Here is an 11,959-nt window from a genome sequence, read left to right as displayed (position 1 = left end):
CCTTACTGACGAGTGTAAAGTAACACCAAACCCGGGTCCAGGGTTTCCTGTTAACCACCTCCAACCACTATCTTACGTAAATCAATCTAATTTCGTTTTATTGAAAATTATATTGAAATGAGTCAGTAAATGTAAAACATCCAATACATAATCTATTATATTAGCAAACTTAAATTTACCCATCCTAATAAATAATGTTACCAAAAGAAAACACCCAAATAATAATAATAATAATAAATGTAATTCAATTATCTATAATATAAATCACTATATAGTTAATTCTAATTTCTGGAGATGGCTTTTAAAATGTAAAATAACAAAAAAAAGAGAAAAAGAAAAAAAAGAAAACATCTATTCAACTGGAATAGTCAATAGAAATTTCAGAACTATAATAATGATAATAGTAGTAGTATTAGTAGTAATAATGAAATAATGCGCAAACCTACAAAGAAAAATGACAGATTCTTTTCATCTTGATCTAGTTTGGGTTTCAGCTAAAAAAGAATTTTTTCTATTTTTTTTTGCTTAAAATATTTTATATAGTTTAATTATGACAGTTTGACATTTGAATAAAATTATTTATAACAGTAACATTTAGTGTAGTGTACAATTTTGTTACCTAAACATTAAAAAAAAAGAATTGTGTTCTCAGTGAGAATAACTAGAATCTATTTGAAAATCTATCTAATACATTCATATGAATAGTGTACACTCATCAATTTAAGAAAGGAAAGTAAAACAAAAGGTAGCTGAATTAATTTCCATTACCGCATATAAATCATTTTGACATTTAACATTTCAGTTAACCTTGTAAATCAATCAGAAGAAAGTTATTGAATTGAAATTCTTACTTAAATTCTATCTAGATATGAATTTATAAGAAATGACATACAAATAGGACGAAACGCGCGTCCTAGATTCCACTGCTATCCACTATCCATCTTTGCTTGTAATTTCAGGCAATATCGAGGCAGTCCGCATAGGATGCACTTATGCCAACAAGAGATTCATCAATTGCAGTCCAATATAATAATGGGAAGATACAAGTAAAACATCAATAAGTGAATATAGCTTCACCTCATTGCAGAAGCAGGTGGCCATTAGGACACATAGTAGCTAAGTGGATAACGCGATGGGGTTTTTAGCGAACGGCACTGGGTTCGAGTCCCAGAGTGAACATCAACTCTGAGATTCAGGTACATCCGGTTGACAAGTCCCGAATAGGACGAAACGCGCGTCCTGGATTCCATTGCTAGTCCTTATCCATCTTTGCTTATAAATGACATACATTGTTTCAAATTCATTTAAAATTTTACAATCAGTAAAATATTATCAAGATAGTTTTCTAACACTTGTTTCGTGGAAATATCTCAGAAGAAAATAACAATTTCTTTAATTTGTTAGTAAACTAAGCATAGTTGGACAATCAATATCGTACAGATTATTACTGACAAACCTATTTACAATGAGCTCACTGAACAATGCAAAGGGCTCAAACATAAATGACTGATGTTGTATTCAATGAAATAAAAGAAAAGATATATAAAAACAGTGCACTGAAAGAATACTTTTCCCCCTGATATTATTGTTAAAATGGAGAAAGGTATGGTAAGACGATATACAGCACAAAAACGCTCTAGTTTTGTGTATCAAAAAAATTTATGCAGCTTACCTCATTGGATTTCATAATCAAATAAGGATTACCTTATGTTTCATAATCCTAAGAGTTTGTGCCGTCGTAGACAGTTTAAAGATGGAGATTTTATGTAAACAGAGTGGTGATGTCTTTATATTACCATCCCAAATCATTAAGAAGTCAGCCAATTCACTAGATCGAAAAATAATATTTATGCACAATATAAAATCCGAGTTTCATAGTGGTTAAACAACGATCAAACATTCTATATAATCAACTATGAAATGTAATGCTAATATGATTTTCATTACATAATCAACATTATATTACATCAATGTGCGTATGTTGTCACAATAACATGATAATTTATGGGAAGGAAACTTGTTGTATAGTTTTGCAAGTTCTGTAATTAATTCTGATGAAATATGCAAAACGTAGGAAGTTTTCGCGGCTCGTTGGTCTGACTCCAATTTGAAAGAACGAATGAATAACCTATTAACGTAATCCTTCCATTTAACTCTGTATATTACATAGACTAACACCGTTTATGTGACGGCGGTAATAAAAGGCCAAATAAGGTTTATGTGAGATGAATTTATACCAAGCACTCGTTTTCCAGACAGTCATTCAGAATGATAAACGGGAAAGTGATGAGGAGCGGAGAAGGCAAGTGAGTCAACTATTTTTGCTAAAGCGTAACTAAATATTTATAACCAGACAAAAATAAGCCACAAACATGTGATACATTGGGTAAGCAATATACAAATACGCTCATATAAAAACACTCAAGGTTATAAGCGAATAATTGACAAGGTCAAAACGTTACTCAAAAAGACAAAATTAACTGATCTTCCCGGAAGTTAGAATAACTCATGTGTTGCGTAACATATTACTAGACACTACAAAGTTTTTGATCCTGTAGATAATTGTTGTTTATAGATTAAATAAATATCCTGATTATCTGGTTTCATAATAGATGATGAAATATTATATACACATTTACTTAATCATCATCATTCATCTTCCATATGAAACCATATAAGTAAATGAATATCTATGTTTACAAACGGTGAATAGTGTTAAATCTCTGTTGTAAAAGTATGTTCAGATAGGAAACACCTGTCGACCATTTTATTCTCGTAAACTAACTGAATGAATAAATATATACATTAAAGACGGTGGAAGAATGTATCTAACAATCGATACACGAAGTTTTAAAAAAAACAGGTGAAGTGATAAATAAATATGAGAGCTGATAAATATAGGTCAATTAAAGAATACCATTTTCATATTTATCCCAAAGAATATTCTTTTGAAGTTGTTTGATTTTCTTCTGTTCAACATATTAGCATTTCTGATGATTCTAAAGTCGATGGTTATGTAGGTTATTTTTGAGGCTCTGATGGCGAACTTCCTGAAACGTTTGAGTTTTATATTCACTTGGAATTGTTTACTTGAATCTTACCATTGATGTTTGAGATTGCAATTGATCAGTCTCTTATTGGAATATGTGCATACTGTGCGGATCGCCTCGATATTGCTCTAAGTCACAAGCATTTTAAGCAAAGATGGACGGTGGCTAGCAATAGAATTCAGAACTCACGTTTCGTCCCATTTTGGACTAGTCAGCTGGATGTACCTGCTTCCCGCAGTTGATTGTGTTCCTAAACATCAATAGGAAGATTCATGCAAACAATACCAAGTGAATTTAGACTTCACCCCATTGTGCAAGCAAGTGGCTATCAGGAATCAGTAGCTTATTGGATAACACGATGGCGTTTGAAACGAACGGTACTGGGTTTGTGTCATGGAGTGAACATCAAATCTAGGGTTCAGGTACACCAGCTGATGAGTCCCGAATAGGACGAAAAACGAGTTCTGAATTTCACTGCTATCCATTATCCATTTTTGCTTGTATGTTTGAGTTTCATGTTTCTAAAAACTACTCCTGGCAGAAACCCATTTTTAATGTATGTTTTTCTAAGAAATATATTCTTTCTACTGATTTTACTGAGCTTACAGAGACTTTTGGACTACATATTCCAAGTATGGTTCATGAAACTAAATTCTTTTTATTTTGTTCCAAATTTTTCCTTCAGTTTTACATTGAGAAAATGTGGATTTAGTTAATTTTCATCTTCATTAGAATACTTGATCAATCAGTACTAACTGTAGAATTAATGAAACACTTTTTAAGAGTTTGCTTACAGATTATGTGATAGCAATTTACAACTCTCATCAAATATCTCCGAAATTTAGTTTTCACTAATATCTACGTAGTTGTTTGCTTTAGCTAATATTAAGCAACGTTAAAAGTGTATCAGACACAAATGTAATTTAGACAAAGGCTGAGAAATGAGGCAATTTTTACCGTATCAAACATCAATATCGTTTTCAAAAATTGTCAACTTTACTAAAAAATCATCAATTTTTATTGGTTACAATTATTACTGTTTTATGAGCTTCAGTCTACCTACTAATTATTTAATATTGAACATATTGAATATAAATAAAGTATTGTCTGGTTTTAATGAGTGGAAGTTGATTTTGATGCTTTAATGCTAGCAATAAATAATTACTCTTGACTAAAAGACGAGACTATAATTTATGGACTAGTGATCGGAAGCGTTTTAGGGATTTCAAGGTCACAGCGCCAATTTCAGTACCTGATGCTCATGTACGATCGGTTCACAGAGGATTTTAGAGAAGAAGTGACAGTTAAGCGGCTACAATAAATGGGACTACTAAGAAGTTCCTTTATTTGTAATTGCGGTAAACAAATGACTTATAGACCTTGTACAGACTACCGTGATCTTGTCCTTCGATGTAATATATGTTAGAGGAAGAAGTCTGCTAGAACAGGATTTTTTTCGCTCGATCCAGATTGAGATTACGGCAAACTATAATAATTACTGCGATCTGCATAATAAAAGCTCCAGTAACATTGGCTGCAATATTCGCAGATATTACTAAAGCTTTGGCTGTTCAGTGTTATGAGTATTTTAGAGCTATATGTGCGATAAAAACGACAAGCCTACACAACCGGAGTACACACAAGCAATATTGAGGCTATGTGGTCGAGTCTGAGAGAGTTTCTGCGACCTTATCAAGGCTCCAGAGACCGACTATTATGGAGCCATATAGATGAGTAGCTCCACCGTATGTAGGACCTTTGAACCTCTTTCTACCCTTGACAAAGTTTTGGACGATATAAAAGAAGTGTATCCATTTTAATTCTTTGGTTTTGTATAATATATTTTTACTCTATAATAACTGTTGACTGATTGGGTAATATCTCTCAAGGTCATTTAAGATTCGTTCCAAGGTCGTCCATAAATTATACTCTCGGCGACTAAAATACTCATTTTGATCATTTTTTTTTACCTAATAAATAAATGTAGTTATGAAGTCATGTTAATTGTAGCCATTATTCTGATCAAACATTACATAATTGTATAATTTTGGATTTAGTCATTTGCATCATTGCTGTCAATTTTTGACTGAATGAACAGTATAATCACATGGTACAAAAACAACTCCAATTATGGAAATATTGTAACTGAATATTTCATGGAAAGTATATAAGAGTTGCATACTTTAATGTTTGTATTGAAATTTTGTAAAACTGATATTTGTTAATTCGGTAAACGTTCACTGAACCGTAAATAATATTGCATAATTAAAAACAACTAATCACATTTTAGTCATGGGAAACTATGATAAAGTAAAAACAGTGTTTTACTGTATTGTGAATAAAAAAATATAGAATAGTTTAGTCACAAGACTTGTTTATTAGCTGACAATAATTTGATCGCTTACTTATGCCTGGTACTCCTCCTGAAAGAGCATAGGCCGCCCACCAACATTCTCCGTCCAACTCTACCCAGGGTAATCCTTTTCCCCTCCCCTCAATAATTTAATAGCCACAACTGATTGATTTATTAAAACTCTGTTAATATACAGAGTATTCAGTAGGAGTTTAATTAGAGATAATTAACTAGGTTAACGTAATCTATAAATAATAGTCATTTCGTGAGATATACTGTTGGAAAATTTTACACATACATTGCACCATAAATTAACTCTGTATTCCAATTTGATCAACACGAATGATTTAACTACCAACAGGTAGGTTTACTAAAACCATCTATGTCCACTGAGATAAAGTCTATAAACAAATTATTCATTTTCTTCATCCCTAATGTATAATTTTATGATGTGATTTTTAAGTAACGAGTCTTCAAAAATGTGTGTACAAAGTCACTTCTGATCTAGTTAACATTTCATTATTAAACCATGTAAGCAAAGTGTCTGAACTTGGATTAGCTTTAAAAACGTTTATTTAATAAATTTGTCTTTAAGTGATTAATATGACTATAAGTTGCTGATCATTAATAGAAGCACAAAACGTATGCATTATCCCATTATACGTGTTTCTCATAACCGATACATCTAGACTTAGATTCTTAGTATACCGTGTAAAACTTGAGCACTCAAACACCAGAACCTTCAAAGTCGCAAATGAGAAGACATAAGACAAGTTAAAGAAACGCTATTCCAAAGTGTCAAATATGGTATGGAACTCTCAGGTGTTTATAGTTTTTAGTGAAAACGAAATCATCATTATGGTCATCCAGTCCGCACACAGGGATTTTTAGCATTTGTCCAATAGGGGAGCTACACGTAGAGATTCTAGGGATATTCTTCCAAAAGATGATTGGCTGGAATGTCTTCGACGATTTCTGAGATTCTTAAAGCTTCCTCACGTTCACCTGTGGGCAGTCCTCACAATAACAATATATATATAGAGATTAACTACTTGTTATGCTCGAGAAAATTTATCGAATTCCTGATTAATTATTCCAAAACTCGTAACTTTGATACCTGTTTAGTAGACAATTGTATTTATGTAGGTTATTTAATCAATAGATTAATAATAAAAGTTTTAAATTGTTTGTAAAAACCAAAATAAATGAATTAATGGGTTTGTAAAATGCGTTATCCTACAAATTTCTGTATTGAAACATAATTAATGGCCCTATATAACATGAAAAATTCTTATGTATGTGTATTCATTCATGTTTTCCAAATCAATAAGAATCAAGTTACCGATCTTGAATTTTTAAAGTTCACTTGCTTTGGAATGGGATTAGAGGGAATTTCATCATTTCATCATTTATTGATGATCGTATTGCATTACCTATAGTGTCTAATTTTAATCAACTGGTAACAATCATCCCTGTAACATAAATATTTTAGAAAAAAATTTTCTGCCTTGAAAGTATTTTGAATTTAGTTGATCCAGTATTCAATGAACAGAGTGTATAGACGAATATTATAAAAGAAAGCGACAATTTCTTGTCAACAGTAATATCTAATCTTATAAGCAATGATAGATGGTGGCTAGTAGTGGGATCCAGGACGAGCGTCTTGTCTTATTTGGAACTCGCCAGTTGGATGTATCTGGAGTCCACTAATAGCTACTATCCATCTTTGCTTATAATGTTTGTGAATTAAGGCTATATCGAGGCAATACGCACAGTATGCTTATAAGAGACTGATCAATTTCAATCCCAAACATCAATGGAAAGATTCAACTAAACAATACCAAGTGAATATCTGGTCTTATCTAGAAAAAATTCTGTTTGAGTGTTCATATTTTAACAATAAATAATAAAGTATAGCAAAATTTTGAGTATTTTGTGTTTGTAATTTAAGTCCAGAGAAAACTTTGATGAAAGTTACCGATTGTGTCTGTGTTGATAAGCCACATAGATAACTTATAATTTAATAACTTTAAGGCACTAAATTTTTTATTCTCGTTACAAGTCAATAATGTTTTTTGTGTAATCCACCCATCGTTTAATTATTGCCCATATATAGAAATACAAGTTAATGTCCAAAAATTATTTCAGGAATAAAAAAAACAAACATACCCAGAAACCACATTCTAATTGAAGAATTTCAATTTATTAAAATTAAACACAGACGACAGGAAAGAAAATAAGTTACTGATTACATTAAATTGTTAGATGTACAAATAAAACTAGTTAGGGCAATAAACGAACACAATTTTGTTTATTTTGATTATGATTAAAAGTTCGAATAAAAGCGAATCAATGTAAATATTTAGATTAGCATGCATCAGATGATTAATTGGATGCTTTGTTAACTGACTAACTAGGAACAACAGTTTAATAAGCTAATTTCATTATCATGGAGATATTTTTTATTTATTGTCCCATATCAGTGCATATAAGAATTAGTCACAGTAATAGTAAATATTTAAAGGAGATATTCTATATCAGAGTGTGCAAATGTTTCTACTAGGTTGTATACAAATGTCAAAATGATATTCAAATACAAACATGTATTATTTGTTAATAAAACCAAAGTTAACTTATGTCAGTTGATCAACTACATTGATGAAGATTTCCACAATTTTTTTAAAAAAACATTTTGGTTAATTGAATATGTAATAAAGACTCTAAATCAGCTTCTGGTAGTTGTGACCTGAAGTTGGACCTAATGAACATCATATTTAAAAATGTTAATTCAAAAATGTAAGTCTATTCAGAGATAAATTAATTTACAAGTGAAAATTACACAGACTTTGTAAGCTTTCTGCCATCAATAATGAGTAGAATTCAGTAAATATCGAGGATTCATATCATAGGTTCAGCCTTTTGCCTACTTAGATCTACGGAAGAGCGACCTACTAGATATTTATAGATCCTAGTGATGAATTTTAACGTGATTTTGGTTCTTACCGAACCTAAGTTATACGTATAGTAAGTTTTTGAATTCCTGATTTAGTTGAATACATATGAAAGTAAACATCTTTTATGAAACACCTCTAAACAGTTGACTTATAAACACATCGTGGTCAATAAATTATAACAATCATTGTAAGCAAAGATAGATAGTGGCTAGCAGTGGAATCCAGGACACGCGTTTCGACCTCTTCGAGACTCGTCAGCTGGATATATCTGCATCTCAGAGTTGATGTTCACTCTGGGACTCGAACCCAGTACCTTTCGCTTCAAACGCCATCACGTTATCCACTCAGCTACTGAGTCCTGATAGCCACTTGCTTGTGCTGACCAGTTGCAGTCCTAAACATCAAAGGGAAGATTCAAACAAACAATACTAATTGAATTTAAATTATAACAATGTTAGTTTTCTCTTCAATTCCTCTAGTTTGTTAGTATAAAATAGTGTCGTTTGCAAATAATTCTGTTATTTATCCAACGTTGGTAAATACATGAATATCAAGAGTTATCACACTGGTTCTTTTTCAAAGTTACACAAACATTTAAGGTGTTACGTTGATTGATTAATAAGTAATGACCGATATCATGTTCGGTAGATCTTTTATGTCCATTATTATTTCATTGATTAAGTTGTAATAAAGCGACCATTCCAAATGACTACATCACAAGTCTGTAGCAAAGAAAAGTTCCAGTAAATTAAATGATTCTGTGAGTATATGAAGAAGACAAAGAAAAGAAAACGTCACTTCATTAATTCATCTTAAATAAGCAAAAATAAACCTAGTGTAAGTGACTTATTGATGCGCGTTGACTATCCTTGACCTTGACAGGGATCGATGATCTGTTCGATATTCAGTGACATTTCACCGACCCTACACTAGATTAGTTTTGAGTTGTTGGAAAAATGTCTATTTGTTCGCCTTAAAAATCGAAATACACAAATGCGCTAACACATTCATTAAAGTATAAAAACGGAAAAAACATTGCAATAAAAATAAAGAACAAAACTGTAAATCTCTATGCACTGGGAATTTTTACATTGAAAAATAAAACAATGGTAAAAATGTATTGTACATAGCTACACTCTAACCCATTTCTTCTTCATATTCAATTAACCACTTGAATGACCACGTCAAATAATCCGTTCTAGACAAATTTACATTTCAGTATCGGGTTGTAGAGATTGTTTAGTTTCGATTGTTATCATGAATAGATCAATGTTAGATCACCATTAAAAACGTAAGAGTACTGGTGGTCTGAAATCAACTCGATGATTGTTGAACTGCTATTGCCGATTTAATTTGAAGTCTATCCAGTTCTACAGGGTTGTTAGGGGGTTTCTTTGTGTTTTAAAGCAATTAGTCCCTTTGATAAATTTCGATAATGTAATAAGAAGACGAAGATTATCAGAACTATGTGATATATTAGCGCAATACATTTCGAACAATCCGATCACACATATACTTGTTAAGAACATTTATATATAAAAATAAAAGGTCAACTAGACTGGAAATAGGGGTAAGAATGGACAAGGATAATAATGATAAGATAATGTGAAAACAATTTGACACCTAATCACTCTGGATAATAAGCATATATTACCAGGGTAGGTTTAAGGTGAAAACAAACTGTTTTTGAATACACAAAGGGGGTTTGAATTTTCGTATGGCTAAGGCTTCAGTAAGCCTCAGTATACGCCCTTTTACACTTTTAAACAACACAACAAGAGCCGAGTTTAGATCAATCTTTCTTTGAGTATCTAATATGTTCTTTGGCACGAGTCAAGATTTCGCGAGATGACTCTCCAATATAAAAGGCAGCACAATCGACACAACCTTATTTGTAGACACAGTTCTGTGTAGACATGAATGGGATTTTTTAATTTAATCGAACTAAAGTATTTCGAAGTATGTTCGTTGTTTTGTAATATACTTTAATTCTGTGTTGTTTTAAGATCCTTTGTAGTTCTTCAGTTGTGCCATGACGGTACGGTAAAACTGCAGTACCAATCTATCGCATTCCATTCGAATTATTATTATTATTACGTCCTGAACTGTCTTGTTTTAATTTAGTTCTAATAAACTTCCTACTTGGACTATCTGTATTAGTCACCTAGTCTGATATTATTTACAATTCACCTCATTACATTACAAATTAAAATCTATCCTTTGTCATTATAAAGGTCACACACTCTCATTCTTAACAGTGAACACATACACACACATACAAATTCACATACATGTCGCTTATGAATCACCTTGACCGAAATGAAATGACATGACATTGATTTATTCAGACCTGTTTTTCGATTGATCGCACCTAATATTCGTGTTGTTCCGTTGTATTATTTAAACTTGAATTAATGGTAATTTGGTAATTTGTTTCATCGTCCAATTTCCATAAATTTCTTTACTCATAAAAAATGAGCACACTTTCATTTCAATAGTAATATTGTAGTGAACAAGAACACGAGTGGGTACAATCGAATGTATTTAAACACAAACTACAAACTATCTCACTAAATTCTTATAACCAAACAGTCAACAGTTAATTTGTAAAATAACAATCAATTATCACAATCTTCACTGTTCCTGCAAATATCAATCCATCTTCTCTGATTTCATTGTTCATGCATTTTCATACCGATTGCGCGTCGTTACAGTTCTTTCCCTGTCGATCTGCCAAAATACATTCAATGCCTGACCATCGTTATATACTACTTATGTGGATATAAGTAACCCACACCACAATATGAAGTATATTTAATATGATAAACATAAAAACAATCAAATTTTGATATTTTATTTATCTCAAGTAAAAGATTTTAATTTTAAAAAAATAAAAGGAAAAAGAAAATTTATCATTTCCCATAGAAACCATATTTTTTCATTTTTTTCAAATTAAAATTATAACTAGATTATGCTTCTGTGAAATTTATTTATATTCGACTAAAATTAAGTATTCATAACGCATTATTCAGCATATTTATTACGTAGATAACTATGTCAGAAAATTATATTTTTGGAATTATTAGGTTATTTCCCACCGCTCCCCCCTTTTTTTGAGTTTTTCTATTAATCTTTGTACGTGTGTTTGGTTATTAGTATATTATGTCAACTTCGAATATAAACACTAAGCTTACTTTATGTTTTATAAATATCTATGATTGATCGACTATTTATGGTGGAAAATATGTAACACTGGCTGTTCGTGTTGTTTACCTATACATATAATCATTCAATCGGTAAAACAAATGAAAGCAAATTGTTTACATAACTTTGAAAACCGATTGTATATACAACTGTCAATAGTTAAGAAAATGTTTTTATTCTTTATTAAATGAAGCCAAATATTTAGACATAAACAATTGAACTATTAATATGATTCCATGTCAAATAGGAGTGAGGTTAAATTTTAGCCCTAATTAATTTTTAGTATGTTACGGAGATTGTTGAATTTTATTGAAATCATGAACGGGCCAATATTAAACCCCAATTGAAAACGGCCATTTCGTCCTAGTATAGGACTCCTCAGCAAACGGTATCTATAA

At 31.3% G+C, this 11,959-nt stretch overlaps 1 non-coding gene across 1 annotated transcript; it reads right to left on the bottom strand.

Moving 5' to 3' along the window:
- Nucleotides 1–8,645: 8,645 nt before the first annotated feature.
- Smp_tRNA_02104_Gln_TTG.1.1 lies at nucleotides 8,646–8,712 on the bottom strand. The gene has a single exon. It is a non-coding gene (tRNA).
- Nucleotides 8,713–11,959: the final 3,247 nt, after the last annotated feature.

Source organism: Schistosoma mansoni (assembly GCF_000237925.1).
Source record: "Schistosoma mansoni, WGS project CABG00000000 data, chromosome 1 unplaced supercontig 0010, strain Puerto Rico, whole genome shotgun sequence".
NCBI classification, from domain to species: Eukaryota; Metazoa; Platyhelminthes; class Trematoda; order Strigeidida; family Schistosomatidae; genus Schistosoma; species Schistosoma mansoni.
The sequence above is the reverse complement of the archived record's forward strand: the minus strand, read 5'-3'. Positions and strand labels throughout refer to the sequence as shown.